Source organism: Marmota marmota, unplaced genomic scaffold (genome assembly GCF_001458135.2).
Source record: "Marmota marmota marmota unplaced genomic scaffold, marMar, whole genome shotgun sequence".
NCBI lineage: Eukaryota > Metazoa > Chordata > Mammalia > Rodentia > Sciuridae > Marmota > Marmota marmota.
Genome location: NW_026000185.1, coordinates 17,564,146 through 17,575,475, shown reverse-complemented (window position 1 = coordinate 17,575,475; position 11,330 = coordinate 17,564,146).

Here is an 11,330-nt window from a genome sequence, read left to right as displayed (position 1 = left end):
ATTGAAGCCTGGGTTTATTATCTGAAAGATTATGCTGAGAGAGTCCCAGAATTAATCATAAAAGGATAAAAAGATGGAAAGTCTCGGGCAAAGTTCAGAGAAATGGAGAATAAATACAAAGTCCCACCCTGTGCCTATTAGTACCTCCAGAAGGATGAAACAGAAATGATGGAGGAGATAAAAGAGAAGAAATGAAGAAATAATGGAGGAAAATTTCCCCCAAGATAAACACATATAAATCTATAAACAGCCTAACTCTGTGTAAAATGTAATATTTCTTTTCAGGGATTCATCAAATTGACCTCACATACTCTCGATCTTAAAAAAAGGCTTGAAAAGAGGAAAACACAGGTTGTAAGATACAATGGAGGTAACTTCAGGAATATAAGGAAGGGAGACCCCAGGACCCTTGCACAGCAGGTCCCAGAAGTAACTAGCTTATATCTAAGCACAAATCGGAGAGCTCTGGGTCAGATATCTTTAAACATAAAGAAGACATTCAGCAGAGAATAAAGCAAAATTTGGAGCACTCCCGTGTTTACTGCAGCACTATTCACGATAAGTAAGATGTGGGATCAACCTACACAACCATCAATGGATGAATGGATAAAGAGAATGTGATTAGATAGATAGAAAGATAGATAGGGATACACACACTGCAATATTATTCATCCATAAAGAATAATGAAATCTTGTCATTTGCAGCAAAATGCATAGAACTGGAAGGCATTTTGTCAAGAGAAGTCAGCCAGACACAAAAAGACAAACACCAAATGCTCTCATTCATACTTAGAAGCTAAAGAACACAGATGGAATCTGACCTAACTTTCCTGAGTACATCTATGAATATACCACGGTGAGTTTCAACATCATGTACATCCACAAGACAGGGATCCTAATTAGAATAAGATGTACTCCATGTTTGTTTAAACATTTCAAAATAGACTATATTATCATGTATAACTAACAAGAACAAATGAAATTTTTTTAAATATAAATGAAAACATAGATCCAAATGAATAATCATAATAATTAGAGGTTGGGAGGTGGAGGAGAGTCTATAAAGGAGATTGGATCATGGGTACCAAGACCAGTTCCAAATGAGTCCTGGTGTTCCGCAGCACAAGATAACTCTAGTTCACAAGAATTTATCAAATATTTTATTGAAGAAAGGAATCGTAAGCTCCCAACATAAGAAACCTCATGAGGAGAAGAAAATGCGAATTACGCCAATGTTGTGTGTGTTGAAATATCACACAGAGCCCCATTAATATGTACAACTAGTGCATGTTCATCAGAAGATGAATAAAGGAAAAGAGAAATATGACGAATTTTAGGTAAGTCGTGAAGACAGGTTTCTTGAGCTAAGGGCAAAAAAAAAAGAAGGAGAAGAAAGAAAAGGTAATGTGACATTGCCCAGCTGAAAAGAAAATTCTATAAGAAACTCAGGCTCCAAATAGGAAGTTAACTAAAAAAGTGTTTTTGAGCAATTGAAAGACTGAGAAAAAAACCCATTTTATTTTGATACCCTGAAATACTTTCCTTCCAGCACAGAGATTTAGCAGCACAGGTCAGATTTTATTATCCATACATCCCACGACTCCACAATGAAAGATATGACTATGATCATGTATTGCCTGTGGTAATGGTTCTCTGTTTTAAACCTGTTAACAAAATGTCAGCCGGGTGTGGTGGTACACATCTGTGATCCCAGCAACTCCAGACGCTGAGGCAGGAGGATCACAAGTTTGAGGCCAGCCTGGGCAACTTAGATCCAGTCTGGGAATGTCCCTCAGTGAGAAAGCACTCTAGGGTTCAAACCTCAGTACTAGAAAAAAATATATATATTGTAAACCTTGCAATGTATAGAAGCTGAGACTGGAAGAAGCAGGAAACATGAAGAAAATCATAGGAGTCCTAATTTCCCCTTGTTGTATCAAGAGAGGCTGGGGCTGGGGCTCAGTGGTAGCGTGATCCCCTAGCACACATGAGGCACTGGGTTCGATCCTCAGCACCATATAAAAATGAAATAAAGGGGCTGGGGATGTGGCTCAAGCGGTAGCGCGCTCGCCTGGCATGCGTGCGGCCCGGGTTCGATCCTCAGCACCACATACAAGCAAAGATGTTGTGTCCGCCGAAAACTAAAAAAAAAAATAAACATTAAAATTCTCTCTCTCTTTTAAAAAAAAATGAAATAAAGGTTGTGCGTCCACCTACAACTAAAAAATAAATATTAAAAAAAAAAGAAGGTATGAAGAGATGGCGTCTAAAGCTAATGGCACAAGAAATAAAAGCTTAAAGATCAGAGTTAATGTGTAGGAGTCATTACTGGGAAAAACTATCAATAATCAAATAGCTGGCTAAATTTGGAAGAAGGATTTTAAGACCATTCCTAACTTTCAGAATAGAGCTTCAGCAGAAAAAAACAAAAAAACAGTCTACAGGGTAATAAGTCAAAAAGGGAAATTGGTCTGAGGTTGTGGCTCAGTGGGAGAGCACTTGACTAGCTCTAGTGTGTGAGGCACTGGGTTTGATTCTCAGCACCACATATAAATAAATAAATAAATATCCATCAACAACTAAAAAATATTTTTTTAAAAAAAGAAAGTAAAAGTTGCTGGGCACAGTGGTGCATGCCTGTCATCCCAGAGACTCGGGAGGCTGAGGCAGGAGGATCTTGATTTCAAAGCCAGCCTCAGCAAAAGCGAGGCACTAAGCAACTCAGTGAGATCTTGTCTCTAAATAAAATACAAAATAGGGCTGGTCAAGTGCCCCTGAGTTCAATACCTAGTACACACACACACACACACACACACACACACACACACCAAAAAAAAAAAATATATATATATATATATATATATATTAAGTTAAATAGTTTATATACAATGAGAAGTAAAACTTCCAAAATGTTGTTTAAGTTGTGGATGTCACAACCAGAATCACTGAGAAGAGAAATGGTTCAAAAGTGGATTATTCTGAGGAGTGGAATGAGGGGAGGAACACTTTGCTTTCCACGCTAGGTCTTTCTATGTTGCTTAGTTTTATTGTTTTTTTTTTAATATATATATTTGTGCTCTAATTTAGTAATGATTTTTTAATGTGTTAAAATATTAGAGCAACCACTGAAGAATAGAATAGGATCTATAACTTCTAAAACCCAATATGGAAAAAAAATGAACCAAAGAAATTCAATCAATGGAACAACATACAGGAGAATGTGGGGGTGCAAAAAAAATCAGGAAGAGCGGTAAGCAGAAAACAAAATATCATGGCAAGAGGAAAACTCACAAAACTCTTTGATGGGAAGGTAAACTACTGCATTAAAGGAGGGAAATGTATTAAGGAATAGATTACAAAGGACTTCGTAAAGGGTTTGGGTATCGTGTCTGTGTTATCAGCAAGAAAATGAAGTTGTGAATTCAGAAAGAAACTTAAAAGAGTCGGAAAGAAGAAGAAAGAAGTGGGCTCTCTATTCTGGGACCAAAGTCAGAAGTGAGCCAAACTCAGAACTGGAGTCCAGCCAGTTACCCTGGGGAGTCCAGTTGGGACCTAATGGTGTCAGGGACATTTCTAGCCACTCCATTACAAGGTATTGTAGGTTAAATTGTGTCCCCCATTCCAGATTCTAATCCTTAGTACCTCAGAACATTTCTGTACTTGGAGGTAAGGTCTTTAAAGAGGTAATTAAGTTCAAATGGGGTCATTAGGGTTGGCCCTTATCCAGGAACCCAGAGGCACTGTACCACTGAGCCCCATCCCCAGCCCTGTTGATTTTTTATTTTGAGACAGGATCTCACTAAGTTGCTGAGGCTGGCCTTGAACTTGCAATTCTCCTGCCTCAGCCTCCCGAGTCTCTGGGATTACAGGAATGTGCCACCACACACAGCTAGCTGGTTTCCGTCTAAGAACAAGAAATTTAGACAAAGATATGGGGGGGGGGCATGTGTGTTAATCAGCTTTCCGCTGCTGTGACAAAACTCTTGAGATAATCAAAAGGAGGAAAAATTATTTCAGCTCAGTTTCAGAAATTTCAGTTCATGGTCACTTGACTGCATTATGTTGGGGCCCATGGCAAGGCAGAACATCATGGCAGAGGGTGGCTGGTGGAGCAAAGCTGTTCACTTCTCAGTGGCCAGGAAGCAAAAAGAGAAAGGGGCCAGGGCCCGATATCCCCTTTGAGGCCATGCCCCCAATAGCCTAACTTCCTTCCGCTAGACTCCACCTCCCAGCAGCACCACAGGCTGGTGTCTGAGCCTTTACCCTAGGAGCCCCTAGAGGACACTTAGTAATACCCCAAGCCATAATACCATGTGGAGACCCAGAGCAGATGGCCCTCTGCAATCAAGGAGAGACACCTCAGAGGAAATCAACCCTGCTAACACCTTGATCTTGGGCTTCCAGCTTCCAGAACCATAAGAAAACCTATCTCTGTGGTAAAGCTAGCCAGTCTGTAGTCGTTTGTTGAGGACACCCTAGCAGACCAATACAGAGGGTCTTGGTCATTAGAAAAGCCAAAAGTGAGCAGAGAAAACAGTAACATCGGGCAGAACAAGGTATGGCCGCACCAGCTCTTGGAGGTGTGGGGAGTAGTTCTGGAAGTTTCTGAACAGTGGACCAAGTCAGAGAGGGAGCAGTGGGTCCGGGGTACAGATCCAAGGCCCTGGGCTGCACTGGAGCTGAGGGAAACCCCGACTAGGGCAGCTCTATTTTACCTTTCCCTGCATCTTAGGCAGAAAATGTTGACCAAGTCCACGTTCCCTCGCTCTGTGAGCATTGATGGGGGAAGGAAAAGCCGCACATGGGGCAGCAGGGCTTGTTCTTCTGGTGGCTTGTGAACTGGCCGCCTTGTTTGCTTGTCTTATCCCTGGCTGTCACTGAGCCCATTTAAAGGAATCAGGATGTATAGAGTCAACAGAGTCCGCCAATAATCTCCAGTTAAATGACACAGACTCAAAGTCAGGATAGACAAAGAGACCAATGAACAGAAGAGAGTTCAAGATTCAATCCTACACACAAATCCAATCCTCCCGTCTTCAACAAAGGTACCAAGTCAATGCAATGGAGAAAGAAAAGACCTTTAAAAAAAATGATCCTGGAATTATTTGATATCCACAGAGGAAAGGAATCTCCATCTCAACATCTCTAGCAATTAGAGAAATGCAAATCAAAACTACTCTAAATTTTATCTCACTTCAGTCAGAATGGCAGCTATCAAGAATATAAACAATAAGTGTTGGCGAGGATGTGGGGAAAAAGGTACACTTAAACATTGCTAGTGGGACTGTTAATTGGTGCAGCTAATCAGGAAAGCAGTATGGAGATTCCTTGGAAATCTGGGAATGGAACCATCATTTGACCCAGCTATCCCTCTCCTTGGTTTATGCTCACAGGACTTAAAATCAGCATACTACAGGGATACAGCCACATCAATGTTGATAGTAGCACAATTCACAATAGCTATATTATGGAACCAACCTAATGCCCTTCAGTAGATGAATGGATAAAGAAACTGTGGTATATATATACACAAGGGAACATTACTCAGCATTAAAAGAGAATAAAATCATGGCATTTGCAGGTAAATGAATGAAGTTGGAGAATAGAATGCTAAGTGAAGTAAACCAATCCCAAAAAACCAAAGGCTACATGTTTTCTTTGATATGAGGATGCTGACTCATAATGGTGATGGCGGGAGGGTGGGTAGAGCACGGGAAGAATGGAGGAACTTTAGATAGGGCAAAGGGGAGGGAGGGGAAGGGAAGGGCAAGGGGTTTGGGATGACGGTGGAAAGAGTTAGACATCACTACCCTAAGTCCATGTATGAAGACACAAATGGTGTGAAAATACTTTGTGTACAATCAGTGACTTGAAAAATCGTGCTCTATATGTGTAATATTAAATGAATTGCATTCTGCTATTATCTATAACAAATTAGAATAAATAAATAATGTAATAAAATTTTAAAAATAAAATTAATCCCTTAACATTCAAAAAAATGATGCTGGAACTATTTGATATCCACAGAGGAAAAGAATCCCCACCTCTCATCCCATGCACGAAAAAATGAATCATAAGCCAAATATAAAAGGTATCAAGTTCCATTTTTTGAAGGAACAAAACACTTGGACAGAGACTTAATTTGCCAACAAGCACATGAAAAGGAGCTGAACACTGCTTGTTGTCAAGGAAATGCAAATGACAGAGATTCGCTGTTTGTCTATTTGCTTGTTTTTAATTCTGGGCTATAAAAGACATACCAAAAACAAAAAGACCCCCTCAAAGAGGTGGGAGGTAAAAGGAACAGAAAACAAGCACTCTCGTTCATCGTTGTTAAAAACATAAATTGGCACAGATTTTTTTTTTTAATTTGGAGAGCAATTAGAATTTAGTGCTATTTTACATGCAATAACATTTGATGCTGAGATATCGATGTTAGGAGAAAATAAAGAAAAACTCACTGGTATGCACAAAGATGTATACACGAAAGTGTTCACTCAAATTTAGAAAAGCAAAAATTTGGAAACTCTCTACAACACCCACTAATATGGGGAGGAATTAAATAAATTATGATACATCCATTATTCAGATAGCAAATGGAATTGTTAAAAGGAGAAGCTATGCTTGTATTTACTGACATGCAGAGATCTCCAAGATATGTAGACCTATTAGGAGGTAAAAAGAAAGAACGCACTACAGAATGCAAACGATCTTATTTAAATTATTAAAGATTTAAGTGAATCTTTACACTTACGTAAATAAAGGTGAGGAAAATTTCCGGAAGGATTCACATGCATCTCTTTCATACTATTTTTTTTCCTCTATTTCTATATTATTTGAATTGTTGATCATTAGGATGAATTTACTTGCCGCCTACATAATTCAAAGAAAATAAAACTACTTTTACAAGGTCACATCACATGCCCTGTGCTGAAAGCTTTTTGTCCATTATTTCATTAAATTCCATGAGATGGGCACAGATACTCATTACATGGAAAGCTGAAGCTTAGAAAATTTAAGTTAGTGGGGTCTCAATGGCATGCTAAAATAATTTAGGGAGATTTAAAAAAAAAAAGTCTAATGTGTGGCCCTCATCTCAAATCTACACAATCACAATCTCTGTGTTTTCCAGGAATACGTATTTTGTAAAAAGCTCCCAATGGTGTTTTTAATGTATAGCCAGGGCTGCAAATGAAGGGTTCACATGGGTTTTCCTTCCTAGGTCACATTGATAGCCCATGGTAGAGCAGGCTCTGGAATTCAGGGCCATAGTGCCACTTTATACACAGAAGATGATACCGATATATGTCTCCATCCATAGTCTGTAGCTATAACAAAATACCTGAGATTGAGTAATTTATAAAGAATAGAGGTTTATTCCGCTCATTGGTCTGGAGACTTGGAAACCCAAGGGCATGGTGCTGACATCTGCTTGACATCTGCTCAGAGCCTTCTTGCTGCATTATAACATAGTAAAGGGTATCGTGTGGTGAGACAGAGCAAGTGTTCTAGCTTGGGTCTCTCTATTCTTATAGAACCACCCTCATGACCTCATCTAATTTCAATAACTCCAAAGGCCCCTCCTCCAAATATCATTAGCATGTGAATTGGGGGATTAAGTTTCCAACAGATAAACACTTGGGAGATACATATAAACCATAGCAATATAGAGATAAATATAAATATGAATGATACAACTACATCTTCTATATATTGATTTGGTGGGGGGGGGAGTACTGGGGATTGAACTCAGGGGCACTCCACCACTGAGCCCCATCCCCAGCCCTATTTTGTATTTTATTTAGAGACAGGGTCTCACTGAGTTGCTTAGCGCCTCACTTTTGCTGAGGCTGGCTTTGAACTCATGATCCTCCTGCCTCAGCCTCCCAAGCCACTGGAATGACAGGCACGTGCCACCATGCCCAGCCCCCTTTTTTAATTGTTAATGAAGAAGCCTCAAGTATAAAGTGACCAATACACTGTTTCTTCCTGCTCCTTCCAGAATGCCCACCCTCATTTTCCAGCTTTCCACAATGGTCCCTGAAACTCCTGAGGGTCAACGTCCCAAACGTTTAACAATCAGCACAGGCACTAGGCAATCAGAATGGACACTGGGCTGAGCACTACAGCAGGACTGAGATTTTAACATTTGGACCACTGGACCCTGAAGATCTCAAAGATTTCAAGAGAAGGTGGCCGTGGAGCATCATTCAGAGGACTCAAGATGGCAGCTGTTTATGAACTACTATGGAAACAATTTGATATTTAAACAACCAGTATGATCTCATCAGTGTTGCCTGTGTCTGGACTGAGATCTGAGTTTTTCTTTTTTGTTGTTTTTGGTTTAGTTGGGGTGGGGGGTGTGAGTCAGTTATCCAGGATTGAACCCAGGGGCCCTTAACCACAGAGCCACGTCCCCAGCCCTTTTATATATTTTTTAAGAAGCATCTTGCTAAGTTGCTTAGGGCCTCAATAAGTTGCTGAGGCTGGCCTTGAACTTGTGATCCTCCTGCCTCAGTACCTCCCCCCAGGTCGCTGGGATTATAGGTATATACCACCATGCCCAGTGAGATCTGAGTATTTTTTTTAAAAAAAAGGTTGTTCTAAAATAGTCTGTCAGACAACTATTTCACATCTCTACCCAAAGACTGCCTCTGGAGTACTGTTAGAGGCTGGAAAGTCATCTGTATCCACACCAAGCAGCCTCCACCAGCTGCTGTGTGCCCGGCAACCCCCACTCATTCCCAGCTCCATGGGGTTTGTCATTTTGCTGCTTCTTGCCATATTTCCACCCTGAAGTGGCAGCTCCAGTTGCGTTTCCCAGATAATTCCCAAGGAGCTAATTGCCACCTGCCAATTTCCTGCAAACACTCTACTTCACACATGTGATTAATCAGAGAGCTCTGGACTGTTCCGAGGAGGCGAGTGCGTGCGTGTGTGTGTGTGTGTGTGTGTGTGTTTCATTAGTGTGGTGGATGGAAATCACAGGCAATGTTTGCTCACAGAGCTCCATTAGCAAAATGGCAGAGAAAACAAAATCACAAAACACCATCAACTGCAAGTTCTCAGATGGTATACAAACGACAAGGGAAGTCGGCCGACGATTCACTGACTGCATTCTGCAACCGAGAAGCAGAGAGATGGCTGTTTGGTGTTTGTGTTTCTTGGAGAAACCAAACTTCAAAACAGTTTTGTGAGTTTTTGGTAAAGTATCTTCTTCTTTGGACTCAGGAAGAACCTTGTGCCCCGTGCTAGCTCTCTCATGGATTCCCTGGGAGCTCTCTGCAAACGACTCAAGCCTCCGGTTTGCTTGGCTGTAAAATTCGAGGTGATAATTTCTAAGTCACCAGAGATAATATGCTCATTTAATATCTTAGAATCACCTGGGTTGCAAGGGCTAGAAATTCAGCTCATGGTGACTTAAGCAAAACAATTTAATGACTCAAAAAAAGGACCAGGTTTTCTGGCTCCAGGTGCAGGTGGATCTAGGGGCTCCAATGACTTCAGAACTCTATGGAACCCTCTCCATTTTTTGGCCCTGCTCTCCTCTGTGTGGACCTCATTCTCAGGCAGACTCTTGGCAAACTGAGAGTCAAGTCAGCAGCTCCAGGAGTAAGTTCATCTGCTGAGGCGCCACAGAGGACAGGTGTGGATCTCACCTCCCTCGAGAGATGACCGCTGCCAATTCTGAGACCACCGAGCTTGGGCAGGGTTACCTGCCTGCTCACTGAGACCCAAACTCCAGAGATAAGCACACAATCAGTCACACATGTGAAGACACAGCTGGACCCCAGACACCCCAACCAAGCAAGAGAGTATTAAGGGCAACCTGGCCCTACCCGACAGTGTTCATAAGTGGGAAAACTGGAGTTCTAACACCAGGATTTGAATTCCAACACGGATATTCAACCTCCCTGATATGCTGAGCGACAAGAGAAAGAGCAGTTTGCCCCCAGAAGGGGCTGATTAGCCCTTCCTAACACGTTCCTTTCAGTCCTCCATCAACAGTGAAAAGCAGGTGGTTCACAGATTCAAACCCAGGCACCTCTGGCCAAGGTGATCACTTGCCATTTTCTGTTTCCAAGAATCTCTGAAAGCTTGTGGGATTTCCTACAGGACAGTCTCATACTACCCCAGACTGAGATTCTGATCTCAGAGGCATGGAACCTTAATTGGCATTTCGCTCCTTAATCAGACAGCCCCCTTACCCCATCCCAGCTGAGGAAGGTCTTGTTCTGTCTCTTCCATTTTCTCTCCTGCTCAACTTCTCTAGGGATGTGAAGAGCGCCTTTTAGTGTGACACTGTAACAGGGTTATCCTGTGACAGCTGATCAATATTAGCCACAGAGATTGGAGGGTCTTTAAGTGACTTCCTCTTAAAAAAAAAAAAAAAAAGTAAATCCAGAGCAAATGAGTCTTATCAGGACAGATAAAAGGAACAGGTACAGAAGGCTGGATCCCTTGTTAGAAAATGATGAAAGGGGTTCCCTTGAACAGATGAATGGATAAAGAAAATGCAGTACATATATACAAGGAATATTACTCAGCCTTAAAGGAGAATGAGATGATGGCATTTGCTGGTAAACAGTTGGAACTGGAGACTATCATGCTAAGTGAAATAAGCCAATCCCAAAAAAACCAAAGGCCAAATGTTCTCTCTGATATGCAGTTGCTGACTCACAATAGCTGGGGGGAGGGAGGAGTGGAGGTTCACCAGATTGGACAGAGGGGAGTGAGGGGAACAGAGGGGGGATGGGAATGGGAAAGACAGTAGAATGAATGGGACATCACTTTCCTATGTTTCATATATGAACACACGACCAACTTTAACACCACATCATGTACAACCACAAGAATGGGAAGTTATCCTCCATGTATGTATAATATGTCAAAATACGTCCTACTGTCATGTATAACTAAAAAGAATAAATGAAAAATAAAAATGGAATGATGCAGGGATAGAGGTCCAGATAGAGGAGACTGACTTCCTGGGTGTTATGAAAGGCAACTTCAGCCTAACTGAAAAAATAATGCACATAAAAACAGAAAATGAAGGTGAGCAGCAGCTTCTGGATCAAATCTGTTCCCGCCTAGCTCTGAGGAGCATTAAATCCTTTCGGATAACGAACGGAGCCTGTTCACCTCGGCAGTCACTGTAGCTGAAAGAATAGGGTTAGATGCAGCACAAACTCTAGCGTCTGAGCACCTGGCCTTGATTCCAAGACCCTTGACTCGGTAGGCTAAAACACTCTGAGCATGGTACTTCTCTTTGCTCCCATTTCCTTGTGGGTAGAGGGGGACAATCACAGCCTCTACACCCTCCCCCCGCC